The 27295-nt window shown below is 40.4% G+C and overlaps 1 protein-coding gene across 4 annotated transcripts in view; it reads left to right on the top strand.

Annotated features, from left to right (window-relative positions):
• Positions 1 to 27295, top strand: part of arhgap12b (Rho GTPase activating protein 12b) — an 88116-nt gene that overhangs the window by 29624 nt on the left and 31197 nt on the right. The gene's annotated exons all lie outside the window — the stretch shown is intronic.

Here is a 27295-nt window from a genome sequence, read left to right as displayed (position 1 = left end):
ATCGGAACTGACAAAACCAGGTATTGCTTAAAATGTATTATAACTGCTCCAAAAAGCGGTAACATTTTCTGGGTGCACATAAATTTTACGCTCATGCACATTCATGAAAAAGTTAGGTGCACCAGCTAGTCTTGTGCCCTGGCATTGTTGCCAAATTTAGCCAAAATTGACCCAGAGTCTGGAAGTGACCTCATCTGTTATCTTAAAAGCTCATTTATTAGGTTTTGCTCATTTTAAGCGATGTACATAACAGAATTATGATCTGTAAAAGGATGGTTCAAGTCAATCTTGTGTATACAGCCTGAAGTCATATTCCATAAATTTGCTTCAAAGGGCTTTACAATGTGTATATCATACAACACCCTGAGTTCTTAGACCCTTACACAGTCTGGTACCTTTTGACTTTCTGTCAGAGATCCAGATATTGTTTGGAACAGTCGGTCATTTTTGGTGATTCATTTTTAAAGACCAAAATGAACTGAATTACTTTCAGTTCCATTGATGCCTAAAATAATTTTTGATTCAGCCTTTGCCAAACCTGCCTGTTAAAATCCTGAGCCCATAAAGTGGCTGCACTTCCAGCGCTGTGTGCTAACCAGGAAACGGGTACAGGTCTCATCCCAGCTCCTCTACCATCACTCTGGCCATTTGGGCCCCGATCCAGTGTCCTTTTGTTACTCTGTAACAAACCCACTGACCCTGCCTGCTCCAGATCCCTGTCAGCACCACACAGCAGGAGGGGACCACCTTGCGGCTCAAGGTTACCAAGTGCCCCAGTTCCTGCCCTGCCCGGTGCACATTCTGTCAATGGACCATGGACAATTTGGCGGACAGAGTTGCCTTTACGTGCCATTGCTGGCTCGACAAAACAATAGTACCATTCTCACTAATGTGGCAAGACATGCCCAGTGGAAATTGAATTGCTTTCCACAGAAGCAGCTCTGTGACGATCAATTACCCAACCAAGACCCTTTTATGGGTCACTCAGAGGACGAAAGGGAATAAGGCCTTTCACTTGGATATATTAGAGCCTGGGAAAGTGTTGGTTCTGTGGTGATTTGATTACTTATCGGCTTATGTGCGTTTTTCCATAAAAATTAAGTAGGCGATGCTTTGCATTTAAATTTTTACGCCAACATGCTCTTATACTGGAGGCGGCAGGTAGTCTAGAGTTCAGCATGTGGTCATGTTTTCAGTGTGACATGCAGACCAGTGGCCAGCTGATGATGCAGTTCATTTTTCTAAAGACTCCAAGCATGTGACTGGGCAGTATAGATGACAAGGCAGCCCTCTTTCTGGCAGGGACAGTACACAACAATGGCTTTACAGTGGCTGGACCGCTACTGGAACTTTTCTCTGGATGGATACAGAGAGGGATGGGGGTACGGAGAGGGGAGGGCTGGCTTGGCAGTCTCTGGGTAGTGGGCTGAGTGACCCATGACCCATACCAACAGGACACAATGCAGCTTTCTGTCACTGCATGTCCACCCCCAACCTGCACACACTCACACACACACACACACACACACACACACACACACACTCACACTCACACTCACACTCAAACACCCTGAGTCATGGTATGTGGGCCAATAACTGGAGATTTAAATGTGCCCTTTAATTGTGTGTAGCCCAGTAGCCCATTTTCCCATGTTTCTTGGTCCCGTCACCACAAGGCTGTAGTCATTATTATTCATTCATCTGATGACCAATGTACATCACACGTAATCAGAGTCAGAGAGTTTAGAGCCAAATAACCCAGTATAACAGAAGAAAACCGCATTTAAATATTCTCTTGGATGTAAAGTATATCAGTGTGGTTGCTTGTACAAAGCGATAAACACACCGTAGCAGCTCAATCTGCTGTGGGCGGCTGCGTCAGCGCTGTGGGGAAAAGGACTTCCCTTCCAGAATGTGTTTTAGTTTCCTTACGCTGATTGACACTTGCCATCGTAAATGAAATATTTGTTTGAAATGTATCGCTGCTGCCATTCTGACAACTCCCCCTCATAGCCTAAAGAGAGCTTGGAGTTTAGTGATTACTGACTTTTCTGCATCTACATAACTTTTAAAGGAGAACCATGTTGCATCTAATAATCCCAAATTTTCAACAGCTCTATAATCAACCAAAATATGTTAGGTAGGCTTACGTGCTACATGCTCAAAATATTCATTTTCTATCAAGTGACTACCAGTCAATAAATTGACTAACTGTCTCATCACCAGTAAGGTCACAGACTTTAACAAATGGTCGACACACACAGCCTTGACTGCTTGACAGGAACCATGACCCCAGAATAAATGTTTTTCTCCAATCAATGAAATTCAGCAGGTGATTAGGGTTAGTGGTAGACCGATACAGGTTTTTAAGGCCGATACCGATTATTTTGACATCAGTCTTAACCAATCCCCGATGTGTGCTGCTGATTTTTTGGGGCCAATTCTTGAAGCCGATATTGCCTTTTCTCCCTCTATTTACATGATGAAAAAGACACAATGATAACAAATGTTACATAAGTCTCAATTTAAACAAAAAAAGAAACATTTTTTAACAAAACAAACAAAACATATTAACTGCATAGCAAACAATGTGTATGTTGTTCTGGGCCTCGAGGTGGTGGCGCCTCAGATGATCCACATATTTGATGTGTTTTTCTTTTTTCCGGTATCAGCAGCAGCTCACCAGAGAATGGCAGATGTTGCACCGAGCCTTGCCTGCTGTTGGCTCAGTGAAATGGGCTAATTGATCGGCGAACGCACACACGTGTCAGCCGGTGACGATACAAGTAAATAAAGCAAATATCAGCCCGATATATCGGCCGGCTGATATATCGGTCTACCCCTAATTAGCCTTGCAATATATTTACATTATCATTGAAATTGTAGATAACTTTTTAGAGCTGAACAGTTGTTGATGATCAAGAGGCAAAGTAAAGGAATCAATCATTTTGCTATTCAAGTTCCAATCAATATTATACACTCACTGGCCACTTGATTAGCTAGCAAGATGTACCTCATAAAATGTCGGTGTGGTGTTCTGCTGCTGTAGCCCATCTGCTTCAAGGTTGGACGTTCTGTGTGTTCAGAGATGGTCTTCTGCAGACCTTGGTTGTAATGAGTGGTTATTTGATTTATTGAACCAGTCTGACCATTCTCCTCTGACCTCTGGCATCAACAAGGCATCGAAGCTCTCTGGATATTTTCTCTTTCTCAGACCGTTCTATGTAAACCCTAGAGATGGTTGGGTGTGAAAATCGCAGCAGTTTGTGGAATACTCAAGTCACTTAAATCACCTTTCTTCTCCATTCTGTTGCTCGCTTTGAACTTCAGCAGCTCGTCTTCACCATGTCTACATGCCTAAATGCATTGAGTTGCTGCCATGTGATTGGCTCATTAGATATTTGCATTAACGAGCAGTTGAACAGGTGTACATAATGAAGTGGCCGGTGAGTGTATAAGCGTGACACATCCACTACTCAAACGGGGGAGAGGATTACTTTGTATTTGGAGCATCAGGATAATGATGTTTGAAATGCCAACAGTCTCCCTACGGCGGGGTATCATGGTGTTTTGACATTAATTTGCAGTTGCTGGGGCTGAAATAATCAGTCAAATTGTCTATTGGAATGCAGACAGACACATTGATTCTAAAAACAGTCCTGACCCTATTGTATTTTTCACAGTTATTTAATTATTGCATAACCTGCACACACACCAACTGCATCCCATCCACCTTTTTTCCTGCCTGGCCTCCTTCAGCAATAATTTACAAATTCTTCATATGTTTAAGTGTTAGATTATGTTTTACTGCGAGAACAGAAAGTCTGTGTTGTTGTAAATATGCACTTCTGTTGTCCCTTGAAGTCTCTTCCTGTGCTGTGCCTGAGGCGGAGGAGTAGAATGAGTTGTCCAAACCACCCGCTGTGCTTTTGGTTTTCTCTCTCTGCTCAGGTAATTCCATTTCCTCATTGTAGATGTTCTGTGACTGCAGCCCTGTCCCCTCTGTGGGAGGCCCCCGCTGTCAGTCTCTCTCAGCCCAGATGTGCTGTTACAGTCTGCTGGTCTCCAAAACAACCCTCCTACCTCCCTCCATTACAGCTCCCTGCTCCTCACGCTCATCCCCTCCTTCCTCAGAGCTGCTCATAATTCTACATGATGTTAAAAAAGGCATGTATAGTTTCTGTTCTTGGATAAGGTGACCAGTTAAACCTGGGAACCCTACAGATCCAGTGTTTACTTTTTGGAAAAGTGCTTTATTGGCAACCACAAATACATCCCAGAGTTGGGTTGATTTCTGGTTTTGCCAGTCCAACATCAAACACCTTCCGGCCCATGTTCCAGGAAACCTGTCTTGCATCTAGGGCTGGGCGATATGTCAATATAAAAGATATATCGATATATTTTTTAATTGTGATATTGAATTAGACATTATCGCATATATCCATATACCGTAATTTTCGGACTATAAGCCGCGCCTTTTTCCCCATATTTCGATTCTGCGGCTTATATAACAGTGCGGCTAATCTATGGATTTTTACAGCTAACGGCCACTAGGATACCTCCTAAATCTATGGATTTTACAGGTTACAGTCCACCAACTTTAACTCTATGGGCTCTATAACCGGTCCGCGAGGAGCGGCGGGCTCCAGCAGGAAAAGCTGGAGGTAGGTGTACGTACCAGATCGGCTCTGCTGCCAGATTGGCTCGGGGTCCTTCATATACTTTTAGAGTGAAACAGGTAGCACGCAAAAGTAAAAGTGAAACCGAGAGTGGTACGAGAGACAGAACGAGAGCAAGACCGACATTACGAGACATGCACAAACCCTCATTATGGAAAACAAACGTAGAAATGCATATGATGCAGCTTTTAAGTTAAAGGCAGTCAATCTGGCTGTAAAAGAAGCTTCCTCAAGCAGCCATCTCTTTCCCCACAATCCCCTCTGTGCACGAACCCTTACATATGGTAATTAAACATTAAAACACCTGCGGCTTATAGTCCAGTGCGGCTTGTATATGTACACATCATTCAATTTAGCTGCTGCGGCTTATACTCCGGTGCGCCTTATAGTGCGGAAAATACGGTAGTTAAAAATAGGGCTGGGCGATATATCGATATACAAGATATATCGATATATTTTTAAATGTGATATGGAATTAGACAATATCCTATATATCGATATAGTTCAATTTTTTCTCTTTCTTTATATATAAATGCTGCCCTTACGAGAGTTTGTCATATTTAGTTCTTTTGTAATGTTTGTTATTCTTTTCTCATATAAATATATTTATTTCAGAAAAAGATTGGCCTATTTTATTTCATAGGCTATTTTTATTTAAGATATTTTATTTAAATGTGCACTTCATGGAGCTTTGTTTTTTTTAAAAGGTACTCCTGTTGGTATACAGTATTTATGTTCACTTAAATGAACGGCTTCAATAAAACCACTTGCTCTCACTTTGTGATAAAAATATCAGTATATATATTGTATATCGATATTCAGCCTAAATGTATGGGTATATGACTTTTGGTCCATATCGCCCAGCCTTAATTGCATCTCAAGCTGAGGCACAACTTCCTCTGTCTGTCTGTGTTTGTCTGCTTATGATATGTGTGTGTTTACCGCAGCCTGCTGGTTTCAGGGTTTCGTCTGGGAGGAAGTTTCCATTTCCCTTGTGGGCGGCTATCGCCTGTTGAAGTGGCACACGCCGCCCCTCACAGCTCTGTTCCACCACAGATTCAATCAGCGTTGGAGACTGTGATAACAACGGGCGGCCTGAATATTTCAGCCTGTGTTCTCAAGCAAACGTACACGCCTTCACACACACGCTGTTAAATCTCTATAAAGCACCCTATAGCACTCCACACAGGGTGAAAGGGTTATGTTGGAGTGTGGCAGCAGAGGAGGAGAGAGGGAGAGATGTGTGGAATTATGCCACTTGAACCTCCAGGGCGCCAGGGTGGCGCTTATCTGGGTCACACTCTGAGAGGAGGATCATTAAATTTGGAGCATTAGAAATCAGCTACATGAGAGCAAACACACACTAATACATATGCATGGCTCCAGCACAGTCACACAGCGACACAAAGTGTGAGCTACACACTCACTGAGCTTGCTATCCTTTTCTTTATTTCTCCGCTGTACCTAAAGCTGAAATGGCATTGTGAGATAAAAGCACTCCTCGCTGCGTGTTTGATTTTCAATTAACCTGATTCACTCGGGTTAATACCCCGATGCGCCACAACTGGCGTGCAAGACGCTCTCGTTCTGTTCTTACCAGTAATGAGTCATCATCTGTTTGAGCACATACAGACACACTCGTCTTTGTCTCTGCCGTGGGCACTCTGTGAAGAAGTGAAGCAGAAGCTAATGTGCAGACATGAAGATGATAAAAAGTCTGCATTGGCTTTAAACTCTAAGTGGACTTTATCATCAGGTTTGGTGTTCTGGTTCACTGAATGATAGCCGGACATCTTCGCCCAGACCAGATGATGATTACATCTACACTCCCATGTCGGGAGGGAGGGAACTCGATACCGATACTCAGGAAAATATTCGATACTCGATACCATTTTCGATACCACAAGGATAAAAACAAAGACCCCAAAATTTAGCAGAAATATTTTTATTAACAAGAAAAATGCAACATGTAAAAATGAACAGAACCACAGGTTAAAAATGTATAATAAAAAACAGTTGTGCAAAAAGAAACTGCAACTATGATAACAAACTTCAGATACTCGATACTTTTGAAAATGAGTATTGTATCCGGATACAACGTTTTAGTATCTTTTTTGAGTATCGATACTTTTGACAACCCTACTCCCATGTGGGCGCATCACAATTTAACAGTGGAAATTATATATTTGGGGCATAGAAGTTTACAGGGTGACTCATTGTCATATTGTATCGCTTCATTATTTGCCAGCCTTTGTAAGCAGCCTGAAGCTATAATTAGGGATTCATTATTGATTTGAAGTCGAGGTGCACTGATGCATCAGCATACTGTGGTAAGCCGGCCTTGGTCGTATATTTCTTCTGCCAATATTTGGTCCATCATGGATGTAGCTTTTTTAATAATTGAAATATGCTAGACAGTATGTCTAGGGATCCCTGGGTGTTTATCCGTAGATGTTCAAAAACAAATATTTGTTTTATAACAGAGCTGGCATTGACACTGCAAGATGGCATGTTTCATTCGGTGAAAGCCAATCCTGCTGTAATCTCTCATCTTGTTTAAATTTGTCTCAAAAGCAGTTCAATATCAATGAAAAGTGAACTCATCACTTTGATACAGTGGTATCTTCCTTCATTAATCTACTCTAATAACATGATGCTAAGTACAAAAATGTAATCACAATGTGATTAACAATTTTGAATATCATTTGATTTAAGTTGAGTAGTTTATAGGCAAGCAAGACATTTCATTTCCCCCAGGTACTTTCACATATTCCTTCTCCAAAAATAACAATTAACTTATTAATATATCAAATGTACATACTAAGAAATTGAGCCTAACAGAACTGTCATCAAATATTGACCCGTCACATCAGTATCTGTCTGTATCAGCCATATGCAATGCAAAAAACAATGTTCTATTTATTTATTTTTATTTATCTATATTTATCTTCTTTTTCATACAGTACTGATGTTTATATATCTCATCATATTTATTTATTCTTATTCTCCGTTTTTGTATTTCTGGGATTGGTTGACAGTTTAATAGATTTTATGTGGTACGGATAGTTATGTGTAATAATCGTACATATTCTTTTATAAAGAAGGGGCCAAAAATTCACAATATCTGCCGTGAATTATTTTTTTACCTCTAAAATCAGTATTGTTATTGGTCTCAAAAATCCCTTGACGCTTGGGCACTAACTAAAAATAATATTCGTATAAGTACGTAATTGTTTAAAAAATTGTCTTCACACAAACAATGGTCCAAGATTATAGCCAATAATAATAAAACATGGCCTACATTACAATCAAGGCATCATTTTTAATACTCAAACAAGGTTCTTATAGTTAACGAAAACTAATGAAATAGCGAAAATTAGAATTGAAAAAACATTTTTGTTAACTGAAATAAAAATAAAAAAGATTTTTAAAAAAAAGATAACTAACTGAAATTGTATTGTGTGGTTACAAAACTAACTAAAACTTCAGTTTTCAGGTGTGAAAACGCCCTAAAACTAATAAAAACTAAACTACAACTAAGCATTTTCAAAAACTAAAAACTAAACTAAAACTACCAAACTCACTCTAAAAACTAATTAAAACTAACTGAATTTGAAAAGAAAAATTCACAACGAAATTAAAACTAAAACTAATGAAAAATCCAAAACTATTATAACCTTGTACTCAAAGATACTGATGTTCAATACACAGAGCTAGTCTGTACACTACCTTTTTATCCGACACAGTGTGTGTGTCTGGGTGACAAACACTCACCGAGTCTGTCTCTCACCTGCTGCATCGCAACAAAATTGTGACGTTCCCATGACAGACAGCTCCTCCCTCCAATCTGCCACTAGACTAACGAGGTAGATAATGGCTCTAATCTGTCATCATCCTCATCCATTTTGGCCGACCTTTCCATTGACAGGCCGGGAGGAAGCAGTGAAAGGGGCGTCAGGATCAGCTGTGATCACTTTGTTTTCACACACAGCTGGTGGCAGACTTACCACAGCTCCAAAATCTAATCTCGATAATCTTCCTCCAACACTCGACAAAGGAGAGAAAACACAGCGGGTTTGGGCAATTTGATGATTGCAGCTTGTTGGATGTTATTCGCTGTGTAAAATTGGGTTTCAAATGGCTTTTGTTGAGCTGTTTTTGTGTTGCTCAGACATCGCTGCGATTAGGCCCTCAGAGTTGGTTTTGGCTCATTTCTCCGTTACACTCAGAAGAGATTTTAGTGCAGCGTCTGTCTGTATGACTGGAGCGTAGGGCTGGGCGATATGGACCAAAAGTCATTTCCCGATATATTCAGGCTGAATATCGATATACAACATTTATCCTGATATTTTTATCCCAAAGTGAGAGCAAATGTTCAGTCAAAGTTAAAGCCAAATATGACTTATCACAAATAGTTTTATTGAAACTGTTTATTTAAGTGAACATAAATACTGTATAACAACAGGAGTAACTTTTTAAAAAAAATCAAAGCTCCATAAAGTGCACATTTAAATAAAAAAATATCTAAAATAAAAATAGCCTATGAAATAAAACAGGCCAATCTTTTTCTAAAATAAATATATTTATATGAGAACATAGCAAAAGAACTAAATATGACAAACCCTAGTAAGGGTAGCATTTATAAAGCAGGCTGCCCGGAGCAACGATCACAGCGCAAATTTGAACTTTATCGATATATGCGATATGGTCCAACTCCATATCACATTTAAAAATATATCGATATATCTTTTATATCACCATATCGCCCAGCCCTACTGGAGCGTGTGAACCACAGACTTTATGACCCCAGGATCACGAACCCTGACCCTTTATGGCCTGCTGGCTGAACTTTGAGCATGGCCACCCGTCAAGCAATCCACTCTGTCTCTTTCTCTCTCTTTCCTCTCCTTCCTCTGCTCTGTATTTTCTTTCATTCCTCCTCCTTCCATCTCTCTCTCCCTGTGTCTCTGAGAGGCTCAGGTCATTCAGCTAATGAGTGCTCCTATTTAAGGCGAGCACCAGGGCCCTAAATAGATCTTAAGATCCTTTAATCGGCCGCTGAGGCCTCTTCTGTTCAGTGTGACGACAGTCTGGATGCAGTGAGGCTGTTACAGTAGCCACCACCTGACACGTCCACATACCTGCTCGGGACCCCCCAACCCCCGACCGGACCACTCTGTCTTTCTCTTTTGGACCATGTTTTCATACCTGAGGAGCCCACACTACATTGTGAGTAGATGTTGTTGTGCACTGTCCAAAAACAGGCGTAGTGAATGTGTGTGTGAAGGTGTTGTTGGGCTTAGGCTACTTGGCTGAGGGAGAACTAGAGCAGGTGTTAGTGGGTCTTGTCATGGTCTTTGGTAAAGGCTTCAGAGCTGCATTGGCTAACTGTGTTCCTGCACTGCAAAAAAGGTGTCTAAAAACAAGATAAAAATACTAAATCTGAGGGAAATGATCTTGCTGCATGGGCAGATAATTTCACTTGACAATATTTCTTAAATTAAGATTGTTAAATCTAGAAATAAGCATGTTGAACACTTAAAATAAGAAATAACTCTTAAAACAAGATAAATTATGTAACACTTCTAAATCTAAAGTTTTTTTTATCTTGGTAAGAAACAAATAATTGTCAGGTCACTCTGCTCGGGCCAGTTCATCGCTGCTTGGAGCTTTAATTTATCTTGTTTTAAGAGTTAATTTCTTATTTTAAGCGTACAACATGCTTATTTCTAGATTTGATAACAATCTCTAAAAATGTCAGAAAATACCTTAAAATGTTTTCAAATAGATTATGAATTCATATCAAACAGTGCCTTTTAGATTGTTTATGTTATAATGGGTCAAAGAAAATATGTATTCAATGCTCTTGGATATTTGCTATGAGCTGTACCATGTTCATGAGAATCACCCTTTTGTGCTTCATGACAAAACACAACTCCTTATGTTGATCTTCCTATAACACTATTAAAAGGCAGATATATTTTAATGAATCAGTAATCATAAACCAGTGATATGTATGATAATAATACCTTTTGCGACTAACACATCCCTACTTTTACTTTCTTCCCTTGTGTTGAATTCTGCTGTATCACTGCTGTTTCACTTTCTTCTTGGGACACCAGGGTAAGGGTCTGTGTATTGCCCTCAGGAGTTCTAACAAACCTCAGCTGTGTATTGTTCAGGTTTTGGGTTACATAAGAGAGAAGAGGCTGATGGTTGTTTTCAGTGTCCTCTTTCAGCATCAAAAGGAGTCCATAACTGATTCACAGAGAGTATAAAGAGGATCTGACCTTCTCTTAACTGCAGGGCAAATGCAGTTCAACTTGAATGGCCCGCTGACGAGGACAGAGTCTGTCAGTGAACAGAGCTGATATTGTGAGATGTGACACTGCCTTGAGCTCGCGTGGTGTGTGCTCATGTCGGAGCTCGCAGGTGATTGTATTCATGTTAAAAGCTTTTCTCTAACATAGAATAGGTTAAAGGCTCTTTTCTTCTCAGCTGAGGTACACCAGTTCTCAGGAAGATACAGCCTAGGGCTGGGCGATATGGACCAAAACTCATATCCCGATATATTTAGGCTGAATATCGATATACGATACATATCCCGATATTTTTATCGCAAAGTGAGCGCAAATGTTCAGTCACAGTCAAACATGATATGTCACAAGTAGTTTCATTGAAACTGTTTATTGAAGTGAACATAAATACTGTATAACAACTGGAGTACCTTTTTAAAAAAAAAAAAAAAAAAAAATCAAAGCTCCATAAAGTGCACATTTAAATAAAAAAAATCTTAAATAGATTAAATAAAAATAGCCTATGAAATAAAATAGGCCAATCTTTTACTGAAATAAATATATTTGTACGAGAAAAGAATTACGAACATTACAGAAGAACTAAATATGACAAACCCTAGTAAGGGCAGCATTTATATAAAATAAAAAATTAAAAAAAAAATATTTTGATATATCCAATATGGTCTAATTCCATATCACATTTAAAAATATATCGAAATATTTTTTATTTCGATATATCGCCCAGCCCTAGGTTGGTTTAACCATCTCCATCCCTCACTCAATGGTAACCACAGCTGTCAAGTACACCCACTGTGGTTTCATTATTCTCTTTTCTCTGTCTTTTTTGTCTGTCTTTCTTTCTTTCTTGCTGCCTGCTCCCTCCCTCCCTCCCTCCCTCCTTGAGAAGCCAAATAACCCGTGTGACTCTTTACACCTCTCTTTAACCCCCCTCCTTTCATTTCTTCTCTCCTCTCCTCCTGTCATTGTCAGCTGCTCAGCTGTACTGACTGAAGGCTGACTAGCCATTGTTTTCCTCCGTACCAAGAGCCCTTGTGTCCCGCGCTGTCTCTGCACTTCATGTGGCACCGCATCAATAGACCTCAGGCCTACTGCCACCAGGCCCCCTGGGTCTGCTCCGTCATGCCCATCAATCCCCCAATCTGTAGCGCAGTCAGGATTCAAATAAATCAGGGCCTAGTTTAAAGGGTCACTTCACCCAAAATTCAATTAAACATGTCCCCTCAAGTGGACTGCTATGTAATTATCATGCACGCTAATTACTTTCTCCGTAACACCGGTTAATGTTGCGTCTTCATGTAGAAGGATGTACGAGAGCCGTGCAGCGGTGACAACAGGGATGTAAAACCACAGCTGTTGGATCAGGGTCGCCATGTGCTTGCCACTCAATATGACAACATTACATGACGCATGCTCATGATATTTTAGGACTGTAACTCATTTTTTTTTAATTCTCCATTAATCTGCCAATTATTTCCTTGATTACATAGTCAATTGTTAATAGGTCCAGTACATTTTCCCACAGGCCAAAGTGCCATCTTCATTGCTTTTTTTACTTGATTAATAATTAAAAACTGACACGTTCTTTGGTGATCATGACAAAGTTTGACTTTCACTAGTATTAGTGCTTTTTTTTCAAGGCACCTAAGCTAAATAACAGAAAAAACCTTTGTCACTTTGTTTGGGTGATCTTAGGGCTGGGCGATATGGACCAAAAGTAATATCCCGACATATTTAGGCTGAATATCGATATACGATATATATCCCAATATTTTGATCGCAAAGTGAGAGCAAATGTTCAGTCAAAGTCAAATATGACATGCCACAAGTAGTTTTATTGAAACTGTTTATTTAAGTGAACATAAATACTGTATAACAGTAGTTCCTTTTTTTTTTTTTAAATCAAAGCTCCATAAAGTGCACATTTAAATAAAAAAATCTTAAATAAAAAAGCCTATGAAATGAAATAGGCCAATCTTTTTCTGAAATATATTTATATCAGAAAAGAATAATAAACATTACAAAAGAACTAAATATGACAAACCCTAGTAAGGGCAGCATTTATATATAAAGAAAGAAAAAAAAATTAATCTATATCGATATATGTGATATGGTCTAATTCCATATCACATTTAAAAATATATCGATATATCTTTTATATCGATAAATCGCCCAGCCCTAGGTGATCTGCAGCTACTTTGCAGCAAAAGTTCCATCCACTATATTATTAGAAATAGCAGAGTGTCTTTGCTGTTTGTGATTGTGTTATTTCATTTATGTACTTAATCCTCATAAACAGAGAGATGTGCAGACACGGCAAGGCAGGAGAGATGGGGCGACAGGTGGGGGCGTGGCTATAGGCTAACTTTGGCCAATCACAGGCCATGGTCATCATCATTTAAGTCCAGTTATTTAAAGATTTTAGCACTAACTGCTTCATCTAGAGGAGAGCATTATCCAAATGGCTACTGTGAGTCAGCAGAATGTTGTTATATCACTTTCATCAATATTCATTACATTTTTCATTTATTAACCCACCACATGATTCGACACTATTTCTGATGAAAAAAATCTGTGTTTGTGTGTGTGCGTGTCTACGTGCGTGTGTGTGCATGTTTGTGTATGTCTACATACAGATGTGTATGTGGGGAAGGGAGGGGTGGGTTTTGTCATTTTTATTGTCTGTTTTTATTCTTGTTTTTGTAAAGCTCTTTGTGTTGCATTTATATGTATGAAAAGCGCTTTATAAATAATGTTTGATTTGATTTGAACAATTAAAAAGGGAAACAGAAATTTAAGAAAAAATAAAAAGTAAATTAGAAAAAATAAAACTGATCTCACTGGGCCTTAGTATCACCTGTGTTTTTCCTACTATGACAAGTCAAATGTCTTAAAAAGCCCATAGCTGGAACTAGCTATACTAAATGCAGTGCAGCCATAATTTGTGTTTTAGGAGTTCACATTTAAACCATGAGAAAGGTGTAAGACATCTTAATTATCTTAATTACTGTATTGTGAGAGTGCTGTAATATGAAGTTCCCACAGTTCCCACTACAGCAAACCATGATAGTGTTGTACTGTAGTGCAACACACACTGCACAGAGAGCAGTCCCAATACCCCCATTCTGTTCCTTTAATCTGTCCCGTATGTCCTGTGGATATTGTGACACCAGAGACCTGAACACCTGCATTGAATCTTAGCAATTAAAGTGAATTAATTAGCTCTCAGGATGTTGTAGGGAGTTTTCTCTCCCTGTCTGATGTCACTTAATGTGTACATGCAGAAACAGGTGGGCTTATTTTGACAAATTAGAGTCGGAGTCTTCTGTTTTTCACTTTGCAATAATACACAGCACTGCATTTTTCTCTTCCTTGTACAGTCTGATTTAGTTTCACCGTGGTGTACTCTGTCATAAGCTTTTAGGCCGAGGCATGATTATGTATGGAGGGTCACTGGAGGAAATCTTTCTTCATAACAGGTGCTTAAGACTTACCCAGTACACACTGGGTCTTCATTCCCAGAAGCCACACAATGTAGACATTACTATCTGATGCCTCAAATGGAATTTGAACTTTGACCTCCCTGCAGAGGGTAGTGAGACATTTCTCCAGCATGGATCAATAACAGTGTATTATTCCTTCAGTGTCTCCACACTGATTGATATCGTCTGTGTAAGGCACACATGTAATCAGTGTGCTTTCAGCAGAAATGAAGGCTTTATTAATCAGTGGAATAGTTATCAGCAGTAGAGAAATGTTCCTGTGTACTGGGACGTCCCTGTTATCTAACATGTTGATGTCTCAGCTCTGCTGCAGTCCACTTTTGATATATTTGGCATTTGCACCGTGAAGACAGTAACTTGATCTGTTTTTGTCTCAGTCCCTGTTGATGTGCTGATGTGTCTGCACTAGGAACATTCCTGGATCCTGATATGAGGATGGAGGAATGAAGCATACACACACTTTTCTGTTATTAAAAGACTATCACCCCTTGTTTACTTTTTCTAAACGAATCGATTAGTTTAAATCCTAACATGTTTTCAACTTTTAATCTGATACCAGCTTGAAATATAACACTAGTTGAGCACGTAATCATATTGGCAGTGGATGTCCATGACACATCCTGTTATTTTCTTCTCAGCTGCTTGGGATTCACAGAAACGTGACTAATTTGATCTTAAGTTGCTACAAATGACAGAGGCACACACACACACACACACACACACACACACACACACACACTACAGTGCTGCAAGAGATGTAATCATATTAGCAACATGTTTACAGCCGTCATTAATTCATCAGTCCAACACAGAAATGTCAATACTGCATGTAATCGGTTTCTCCTGAAACCTAATCCACTACAACAGGAAGTACTGAGGGCTCTTTGTTCCTTTTATAAGTGATGTTTTTCCTTTACATGATGAGGCTTGCATGCTTTTAGTGGTTTTATTGGGCACATGGAGACTGTGTGTGTGTTTGTGTTGAATGTCTGTCTGTAAATTCTCTTTCTCTCATTGAAGCTCCATTGATGTCTCAAGACAATGAGAGTTGGCTCACTGGGCAGCTTGAAGAGAATATGTGCAGCAGTGTGAATGTTCCAGCTTTTTTGTGCTGGTCAGTTCACTGGAAATAGAAACACTTGGATATGCACAGCACATGCACAGGCTTACTGGTAGAATCACTCATGTTAACACAATTAAATGGTGGTGTAGTGGTTAGCACTCTTGCCTCACAGCAAGAGGGTTGCCGGTTCGCCTCCCGCTTGTGGTTCTTCTGAGTTTGCATGTTTTCCCTGTGTCAGTGTGGGTTCTCACCTCCCACAGTCCAAAAACATGTACTTAGGTTTAATTTAATTACCCCGCCTCTCGCCCAATCTCAGCGCAGATAGGCTCCAGCCCCCCGCGACCCGAGTGCGGATAATCGGTTAATGAGAATGAATGGAAATCAATGGCAGTCAGAATAATAAGGGTGGAGTTGTATTGGTTTAACCAATATGGACTTTGGAAGTCTGATGTACATTATATACACTATATGGCCAAATGTATGTGGACACCATGAAGGGAAGTCTTACTGCTACAGGATGCAGTGATACCTTTTGCCCTTTCCTGTTTCAACAAGACAAGGGCTGCAATTATTATGTTCATTATCTTTAAATCTGCTGATCATTTTCTATTTCATTATCCCATAAAATTTCAAAAAATGCTGATAAATGTTTTGCTTTGTCCAAAGATATTCAATCAACTGGCAAATTTTCATATTAAAGCTGTTTTTGCCTGTGTTAATTTCTCCCATTAACTAATTAACTAATCTCAACATGACACTGCCCCCGGTGTACAAAGTCCTGTCCATGATAGAGTTGGGTGGAGCCTACTGAATTGACATACAGTGATGTCCACACTGAAACATTACTATTGATGTTTTTGGGGTGTTGTCTTATGGGCTTAACCTTTACTAGTATGACTATGTGCTATAGTTTTAACTGATCAAGCTGTGCATTACATACATGTGATAAATTACATCTGCACTGAGCCCACCACAGGAACTATATGGACCATTACATATTAGGGCTGGGCGATAGCGACCAAAAGTCATTTCCCGATATATTTAGGCTGAATATCGATATACAATATATATCCCAATATTGTTATCGCAAAATGAGAGCAAAGTCAAAGCCAAATATGACATGTCACAAGTAGTTTTATTAAATCTGTTTATTTAAGTGAACATAAATGCTGTATAACAGGAGTACCTTTTTTTCAAAGCAAAGCTCATAAGGTGCACATTTAAATAAAAATATCTTAAATAAAGTGAACCTATGAAATAAAATAGGCCAATCTTTTTCCGAAATATATATGTTTGTATGAGAAAAGAATAACAAACATTCCAATATAACTAAATATGACAAAAAGGGCAACATTTATATGTAAAGAAAGGGGAAAAAAAATGTTGAAAAAAACTATATCGATATATGCGGTGTGGTCAAATTCCATATCACATTTAAAAATATATTGATATATCTTTTATATCGATATATCGCCCAGCCCTATTACGAATAGTTAAAAAAGATGTGTTATCCTATCCTTATCTTCTTCAGAGATGTATGTGCTGTATTCAAATATGGTTTAAATGTTATGCAAACTCCCTTCTTTTGAATATTTAGCCTTTCATGATTATTTAAGATGTTATCATCCCATTTAAAATGATTTTCTGTGGTGGAGCAGAGGGAAAACAGGGCTCCCCCTTCCTTCTTTCTGTCCTGTCTCCTCTAGCTCTCAGAACCCCTCTGAGTGTCTCTATCTGTTTCCACATAAACAGAGCAGATTAGCAGGAAGATTTGAGGGAATATTAATAACCTACTATAAACCACAGCCAGCTGCCTTTAGACCACAGCTAAAGACAGACAGAGAGAGATGCTGCAGGTTTGTCGAATATGAGCTTGTATAATGAGCTGCCACACAGTGATTATTTTCTTTTATGATGTAGTTTGTGCTGCCTGGTAATGTATTCAGTGAGGCACAGTAACATGTATTGCATTCAGTCTCAAGTTATGCTTTACTTAAAAAAAAGAAAAGTTTTGAGCTAAAAACAAAAATGGATTTGATGTGTCAGTTGGAAGACTGAGACTAGTTTCCTGTCTTCACTGAGAACTGATATCAGCTGCTAATAGGCTTTCACACTGAATTAAGAACTAGCAAAATACTGCATGTGGGTTGACCCATGAAGGCTCCTGGTAAAGATTCTGTGACACTTCTACATGGTGTGAAAGCTTAATTTTTTTCTGCTTGTGCCTCTCCATATCAGTCCATGTGGTAATTCACCATTTTATACAACAGTAGGAGACACGTCTGCTTTTGATGACTTTATCAAATCTAGATTTGGTGTGACACCAACCCTGCTGTCAATGTGCTGCTCCTTCCTGGATACCTTTTAAAGGGATAGTTTTTAGATGGATTTGATAGATTTTGGACCTCAAGTTGTATGAAATACTTGCCAGTAGGGCTGGGCGATATGGACAGAAAGTCATATCACAATATATTTAGGCATAATATCGATATATGATATATATCCCAATATTTTTATCGCAAAGTGAGAGCAAATGTTCAGTCAAAGTCAAATATGACATGTCATAAGTAGTTTCGTTGAAACAGCTTATTTAAGTGAATATGAATACTGTATAACAACAGTACCTTTTTTTTTTTTTAAATCAAAGCTCCATAAAGTGCACATTTAAATAAAAATATCTTAAATAAAAATAGCCTATGAAATAAAATAGGCCAATCTTTTTCTGAAATAAATATATTTATATGAGAAAAGATTAACGAACATTACAAAAGAACTAAATATGACAAACCATAGTAAAGGCAGCATTTATATTTAAAGAAAGAAAAATAATTTGAACTATATCGATATATGCGATATTGTCTAATTCCATATCACATTGAAAAATATATCAATATATTTTTTATATCGATTTATCACCCAGCTCTACTTGCCAGTAGTGTAGTTGATACAAAGCTATTACATTACTTTCCAAGCCCCGGTGTCGGGGTTCGGGCCGGTTCAGATTGTAGAGTAGATAGTTCCTGCAAGCTTTTACTGAACAAAACTGGACACTGCGTAGTATTATTACTACATGCTGTCATTGTATTAACTGTATTTTTCAAGAAACAAAGTGAAGTTAGTTTCTGATATGCACGAGGACTGGTTCACAAATGAAATATTTTGTTTTCACCTAAACACAAACATGGCACCAGGTTATTGAAACTGATAGTGGCCTCGCTTAAATTCAATTGAGCATTGACCATTTTGGTACACTACTGTAAGCCAGCAGCATGAGTGCAACCCTACCCAACCAAACTACACTGCATATGTCAGGACCCGGCCCAACTCAGGTTCCAAGTTAAGTATCAGGTTCTAGGAGCTGAGTGGGCCCATGAAGTAAGGCTACGACTAATGGTATAGTCAAAGGTATATGCAGGTATACAGAGTATACCCACCTTTTTTTCTGGCAGTTTACAGTGTACCCACCTATGAACTAAAAAGCCATTGGAGTATAAATGAGAGTATACCAACTTCCTCCTGTTAAACCCACCCTTTATGTTGTAGTACACCACTGGCCACAACTAATATGATTTTTACTTTGAAAATGTTCCAACTTCGCAATTTACTATATTTCACTGTGATATTTTGACATTGCATGTTTTGTCTGACCAGCAGTCCAAACCCCTCAAGAAGCTGAAGGCATTCAATTTGTGCTTTCCACTTCAATAATATTGATTATCAACATAGTTTTTCTGATGATCAGTCATTACGATTTTAGCTGTACCTTGAGGGCCTTCACTGTACAACTCCATGCTACTTTAACCTCCACCCACCCCTCCGACCAGCCATTCAGCGCCTAGGGAAGGGAGCTAGTGTAATTAGTTTGAGCCAATCACGCTGAAGGCATGAGGGCAGGATTAGTCATTAACTGGGGGCTTAGCTGTCAGCTGTCAGCCACACAGGAATGCTGCTAAGTCTCTGCTTCAGCCCTGTGCCTCCAAAAAGAGAGAAATAATAATTCTGGGAGCAAAATCATTCTTAAAATACAGTGGCGCTGTGTGCTGTTCTGTTAATAGCCAGAGCCATGGTCGGACAGATCAGACACCAGCTGGTAATGTTTCTGTCACATATGTAGCTAAGTGGTACTCTTTTCATGTCCTGAATATGATATTGCTGTTAGCAGAAAAACTTAAAACGGTCTACATGGGCACTAATTAACCAAGTTTTCATAGTCCCACATGTACAAATCTAATGTGTAATGTTTAGTGGTGGCAGCACAGAACGGACCCTCTGTTTGTTTTGGCCCTGCAGTGGGAGAAAACCGATGGCAGCAAGTTTGAACACAGAGAGTCTTTGTTCAGCAAAGACCACTCGAAATGAGTAATAAGAGAGAGATTTGGCAATGCCGGTTTCATTAAAGAAATTGAATTTTCCAGCGGCGCGTCGTCGATATTTTTCCCCCCGAACCTGTTCGCAACTAAACAGAACAAATTGATGCTGTCAGGCCGCTGGCAGGTCGTTTGACTTCTGCAGCCAGAATTCATTTATCGGGCCCATTCCCGTTTTGTCTTCTCTCTCAGGAGTGTACGCAGAATCCATCACATCCTGTTCTTCCTTTTTATTGGATGGTTGCATGGGTAACAGATTGCACTGCTGCTCTGTCATCCCGGCCCACAAGTCTGGCTGTGTGTCTCATACTTTGATCGTAGAGCACAGACGCTGGCACGCGAGTGTTGTGCAGCTTTTAGAGGAGTGGCGTATGTGAGTCCAGGTTTGGCAGAACCTGAAGGGAGAGAGGAGGTCAAAGGAGGATGGGTGGGAGCGCAGCACCCAGACTGCTGGGGGTTTGGGACTCATTCCTGCTGTGTGGATCTGTGGCCTTTAAACCCCCCTCTGCATAGCATGCACATGCAGTCTCTTTGTTTCTCTCACCCACACACTCCTTTTCTCCCTGTGTTTCTCGTGAAATTGTGTGGGAAATCCACTTCATTCAACAGAATGGTAGTGATAGTAGATTCACTCTGAGGGGTAAAGTAAATCCACTCAAATTCTAAATTCTTCAAATTTAACTTTAGTGAAGTTTGACCCACGAATTTGCCCTGATGATCAGAAGCACGCCTGTCTCACACTACTGTCTTTGGAAGGGAAAAAGAGCTGGCTTGGTAGCTTATTAGTTGTGTTGCTCCATCTGTTTCTGCTCCAAAAAAGAGGAATGTTTTGCAGTAGGGATGAACCCATATTTTGGAACCAAAACAATGACTAAATTCTAAAATGTAACAGGACTCATTTTTCTACAGTACTGTGGGTAATGTAGGGACAAGGCTTTCAGTGTTATTGAATTGGGTACCAAGAATCATGTAATTTCACTGGTATTAATATTGTCTACAAAATTTCTGGTATTGTGACATCCCTAGTTAGCACACAGATATGAGACTGGAATTAATGGTACAATTCTCTATAGTCTTTTGAATTAACTGCAAACTTGTTGTACTGTTAACAACCAAGCTAGGCTAACATGTTTGCTAAAATACCCATTAGCAAGTGTGTCAGCTTGGAGAGCTTTATTTTCCACTCTAAGCCAATTTTATTGTACCAAATGGTGTCCAATGATGAACATGCCAGGGGGAAGTAAACAGAAGAGTAGGGAAAAAATGGAGAGGAGCTCCGGGAGCCAGCCAGCCAGCAGTAGTGAGTATTGTCACTACATCACCAGGCTTCAAGAATCAAATGCAGAGGCATGATTTAGTTTCTTTAGCCGTGTTTCCATTAGGGGGAAAAGTGGCCACTGGGAAAGTCTCAGGCCAGACCCTCTCAAAAGTCAGCGCACTCTGCATGTCTCCATTACAAGTTAGCCCCCAGAGGGATTTAGAGTCTCTGGAGGTGACGTATTGTTTTCGCTGTCGCTAACTGTGCACAACGTCAGCAGCTGATCATAAAGAAAGCAGCATGGCTAATTATGCACAGCATCTCTGCTGATCATAACCATAGTGATCGTGAATTAACCGGCATTACTAACTGTGAACAGTGTCTGGTGCTTGTTGTAAACAAACAGAGATCGCTAAGTGAACATCTCCTGCAGCAGCAGCACATACACACTGTACTGCTACAGAGCTAACTATAGCTAATTGCCGCGGTCCCCACAGCTCGTTAAGAAGAGTAAGAAGGAGTCGCTGGATTTGTCTCCTGTCGCTTTCTTGAGAAATAGTCGCTAAGGGGGTCTGAAAAGTCGCTAAATAAAGCAACAAAGTCGCTAAGTTGGGAACACTGCTTCGCCGGCTTTTACAAATGGCGTGTGTTGTTGTTGTTGTTGTTGTTGTGTAGAGTACTACGTCACACGTTAGCGATCTATCCAATCAGCAACCAGGCTTTTTTCAGGGGAGAAAAAATGCCCTGCTCTTCCACAGGGACGAAAAAAAGTCCCGACAAAAGTCCACTCCGGACGGCTCGTATTCAAATTAGGGGCGTTTCAGCGAGTGAGACCCGCCTCATTCCGGGTGTTGGGCTTTGGTGGAAACAGCCCTTTTGTTTCACTCAGTGGTGTGACCAAGCCATTATCTGCACTGTCTGCTCAGATTGAAAAGATGATGACTGTACTGAGAAAGAAAAGAAACACACACCAGGGGACACTGAGAGAAAGCATGCCCAGGTGCTGCAGGGACACAGGTGGCACCACCTCAAGCTGCTTGTTAACACAAATCATAGCAGGCACGCTGACAGTAAGCAGCATATGCAAAAACTTCTCACGTTGCATGTCTTGCAAGTGTTGCATCTTCACACAAACTCCAGCAGCTGTATGCTGTGCAGACCTGGTGATATTTGAGATGCACACCCAGACACACAGACATTTTTAAATACTCCAGGAATGTCTCCATATGACTTAAAGAGAGGAACTGGACTAAAAAGGAGATGTCTGGCTCCTTCTGGCTCGCCTGTGTTTGCTTTCACGCTCCGACTCAAGTTTAGCCCCAAATAGAAGCCAAACCCTGTGATCCATTGGGTGCCTATAAAATAACCATGGACATGTTGTCCCAGATATGAATTGTTTGATTCCCTCGCTCTAGTTAAGCTCACTTACTGGCACACACGTACTGCAGAATCTGTGGCCCAGTACGACAGGCTGGTTTTTGGCCAATGACAGCGTCTCCCCATATGCACATGAGACTGCAGGCTTCCCCCGTCCTCAAAATCCGCCCTCTCCCTTGCTCATTAACATTTCAAGAGGAAAATCTGATTTGAGAGGCAGTGCATGGTACAGTAAGCCTCTTCTGTTACTCACACTGAAGACATGAACACAGCATAGATGCTTGTAAAAGTAACTAAAATTATGTAAATCAGATCATTTTTGACACAAAACTCTGAATCAGCTGTCAATTGCAGCTTGTTTTCGACACGATTAAACCATTGGTGCTCTAATCTGCACAAAGTGCTCTAAAGTGCTCTTTTCTGCAGCCTTGAAGCTTCTTTGTCTGCAGTATCCCAGCAGCAGCAGCGTCTATTAGACCAGTTATTCTCTGCCGAGCTACTAGAGGTTTATCAGAAGCAGGGTGTATTTCCACAGACACAAAGTGACATTTTAGCCGTACACTATCAGCTCAAGACCCAAAGGTTAATTGCCCACGTCTCTGTCAGGTTGTGAGCCTGGCTGAATCCTCTGATCCGTGAAATGAAAGTAGCTGTCGTCATCCTGACGAGAGAAAAGATGCTGACTCACTTTCAAGTCAGGGTTTCTCCAAATATTTTTGGCCACGTTTTGCTGACCTGTGTATGTGTGAGTTGCAAGTCAATGTTCCAATCCCATTAACATTTTTTTTCTCTATTCAAGTTCAATATTCAGTCTTTTTTTCCTCAAGTTCGATTTCAGGTCTTTTTAAGAGCTGACTGATAACTGGATTTCTGGGGCCAATGCAGCTATTATGGAGTAAACATACATTACATGTTACGTTTCTGTAACACTCCTCTTTATGTTATCATGTATAGGTAGAATGGGCTAAGTAGTTTGCTGTTTTATGCTGTTCCCTGACTCCACCAGAGCTCACACTGCTGGAAGATCTATGTGATGACTCTACTTCTCAATAGGGCTGCAACTAGTGACTATTTTGATAGTTGATAAGTCATCGATTATTGAAAATATTAGTCGACTAATTGGATAATTAATTGCACAATTACTTAATAGCTCTTATTTAGATATCAAGCTCTTAAATGTAGCTGGAGGTTCTTTTAAGCATGTGCTAACAAACAATAAACACAATATATGACTTCTTCATTCAAAAATACTTCTACTAAACGGCTGCTGATTTAGCTTTTATTAACATTTAGTTGCAGGAAATGTAAAAAGGAACGGGTTTGGAGAAGTAATGAGCTTGAAGGCGAGCTGAGGGCAGCTTTTAACCCTCTGATGGTATATATTTATGTGATATTAGGTGATGTAAGCTCACTGAGAAGCTAATTATCAGACCTTAATGAGTCTGCATCATCCACAAGTCAGACGTGCCTTCTTTTCAAATGTTCGTGCATGACCAACGTGCTCACGTCATATGCAAGGTCCACGTTACAAATATTGCAAACAATCCTGTTTTTTTGCAGGGTTTAGGATAAAATACTCCCGTACTTTTGGAACGCAATGCTTCCCACTCACTGTTTGGCATGCACAGCTCTGAGCAAAGATGGTAAAGATGTAAGATGGCTCACCCCACTTCGGAAAAAGACGTCAGGCCTGCAGACAGGATTAAAAACCAGCGACTTTTGACGACAATGCTGACTAAATGTGTATTAGAGCCTGACGGATGCTGGCTTTTGGGGGCTGAAACGGATATTAATTATATATAAATTCAGATATTAAGATCAGAGATCAGATAGTATGCATACATGAAACACTACTGTTACAGTCCTCTTAATCTTATAAGATTTTTGCAGAATGGGCTCAGTAGTTTAAGTTGACTAATGTTCATGATGCAAACTTTACTCAATGCAAGCTGTATTTGCTACAGTGACTTTTAACTATTTTCCAGTGTTAAATGACATTATAAGGTTGACATCGCTGAGAGCAGCTTTTTGTCTCTAATTCTCTGCTACGAAAAAAAAACAAAAAACATGAATATCTGTACGTATTGGACAACCTTAACGCAGATACTGATATATCTGCAAGAGGTCAATAACTGTCAAAAAAATCAGCAGACCAACACATCGGTCAGGCTCTAGTCTTTTTAAACACCGAGGCTGGAACTGGTTGCTAAGGGAAGTGAGGAGCTCCGTGTGTGATTGTAAGCATCTGTTCTCGTCTTCATGTTGATACATTTCTGTGTCAGTCTCTGCTTGTGGAGAGCAATGGGGGGGTTTGGCTTGTGAAATGCCACAAATGTGATGATGGGGGAGTGGGCGAATGCGGTCTGACACCCAGTGAGGTGGAAATGTAGGTTAATCTGGTCATATGGACACAACCATCATGATCAGCATCATACCTCCTGGAGCAGAGGGATGGAGGTGGGGGGGAGCAGTGGGGCGTTGGCTCAGAGAGTGAGAGAATGGCCAAAGAGGTTTGGTGCATGATTATCAGAGGATGCAGCGGAGGGAAAGGGCAGGGAGTGTTTGCTCTGTGTGTGTGTGTGTGTGTGTGTGCAGAGGAAAGAGGGCTAGAGAGGGGGAAACAGGAGTGAGAGATGAAGGAGGTGGGAGGAGGTCACCGGGGGAAGATGAGAGCACTGAGGACAAAAGAACAGAGGGAGCAGAGTGGATTGATGCGTTGGCTCGGAGGTGGTGTGTTTCCCCACCCTCCCCTCTAACCCCGCGCTCCATCTTCAAACACTCATCTGCGTGGCCAGCTGATTGGCCGAGGGTCGCCATGGCCACGGATGCAGCTCCGTCAGTCACCATGCCACCTCTCCTCCGCCACCGCCACCACCCCACCACACTTCCTTTAACCTGCTGCCATCTAATTCAATTACACAATCACATTATGTAACGTAGTTAGGGGCGATGCACACACGCTCTGAGGTGTGACATCGATGCAGTCGCCATCTGTGACACAAGGCCCAAAGACCTTTTTAAACTAAACACAATTATTATTTTAGCATTACTGCTGTGATAATGTCACCCTGCTGCTGGTGTTTTATTTATTTGTGTCTGCAGCCTTTAACATGAAAAGCGGTCACCTTTAGATTAGATCTGTGTGTGCTCAGGTCTGACTAATGCTTCCACACGTATTGGACAAGCTATTTATTTTGCACAACTCACACTGAGGCAAGTGTTGAACAAACAACTTAACTTGAAAAGGAATGAAAACAGACGAAACAAGATTCATTTAAATGTGCGATATGTAGTTTTCTGCTGCAAGGTGTCTCTCATTCAAAACAGTGACTACAGATGTCGCCATTGCACTCAGTTTCTTCTGGGTTAGAACTTCTTCAGTTTTCCACAGAGGTCTCCTCCTCTCCTCGAAAAATTGTCCAGGTCATTAAAACTGGTAAAGATACTAAAAATCCCTTTCTCCGATGGCATTTGCCACGTTGGCAGAGGGGCTGAAGCCGAGCTGCTGCTATCATTTTTTCAGCTTGTTTCTCTGATAACTTACAATCCAGATGTTCAGGAGGTTCAGGTAGCTGAATTACTGTATATGAAGTCTTCTGTCCAAAACAAATGGACCCAGTGATTAGAAAGTGGGGAATATTTAGGGTTAGGGTTAATAAAGGACATTAAAAAATATGTTTTTTCCAATGTTGTCTGTCGGGTTTACCTGAGCTCCTGCTAACGTTTGCGCAGCTTCTTTCTCTGATAACTTAAGTTCCAGACGTCCTATGACGTTTGTCCCTAATCTGGTTCAAATATATAGTTATAAATTACCAAATTGTCTAAAAAAGTACTATCTGCAATCATTGACATATATAGGTTTATTGGCAAGTTCTATTCAATAGATCTTAACCAATGTTTTGTTTTTACTGCCAGTTCATAAAGATCTAAAATCCACAGTGCGTTTTAAACCAAGTGTTAGTCAGATTGTCTTTAGAGTGCAATGTGACATGTGAATCCTGCAGGGGGCTGTGCTCTGGGAAAGAAAAGCCATCAATCATTCCCACTACTACTGAAAGTAAGCAGGGTTTGAACTCCTCTCATGCTCTCTTGTATTTCTTCTTCAAACAACTGCTTCTGTTAGCTTTTATGTTCACAACGAAGTGCAACAGCATAAGTTAATGTCCAAAAGTGTGCACTGTTATTGTCATTTCAGCTCACAGTTCGCCACAGAGAGGCTAAAGACGTGACAGGCGTTCACATGTGGAAGGCAGTGGGCTGCAGTCAGGGGGAGACCATGAGGCTTTAATTTTACCCGTTTGCTTGAGATGTGTTCAAATGACACATTGTGCAACTTAGTTGGTTTTAAGCTGAACCCTTAAGCATCTTGGCAGTTTCATATTGTACCAGCAGATCAGTGCCATATCTTGGGGCTAAGCCATTAAGTGATTTATGTACACTACATAAGATTTTGTATTCAGTGACAAACTAGAAGCCAGTGTGACATCTAGAGAACTGATGCAGTGTGTTCTTCTTTCTTTGTCCCTGTCAGCAGCAGCAGTGTTGTGAATAAGAGGTACATTTTGACTCGTCTGCTGCAGGATGACTGAACGTGTCCACGCTAACAAAAAGAATGAAGCGCTTGAGCTGCTGCTGTGCAGACTGCATGGAGCAGGGCTGTGTGCACACTGCTGCACAGATACTACTAATGTCTCAAAGTGCAGCATGGAGATGCTGCAGAGCGGGTTGCCATGT

Source organism: Centropristis striata, chromosome 23 (assembly GCF_030273125.1).
Source record: "Centropristis striata isolate RG_2023a ecotype Rhode Island chromosome 23, C.striata_1.0, whole genome shotgun sequence".
NCBI classification, from domain to species: domain Eukaryota; kingdom Metazoa; phylum Chordata; class Actinopteri; order Perciformes; family Serranidae; genus Centropristis; species Centropristis striata.
This window is presented reverse-complemented; position numbering and strand designations above follow the sequence as displayed.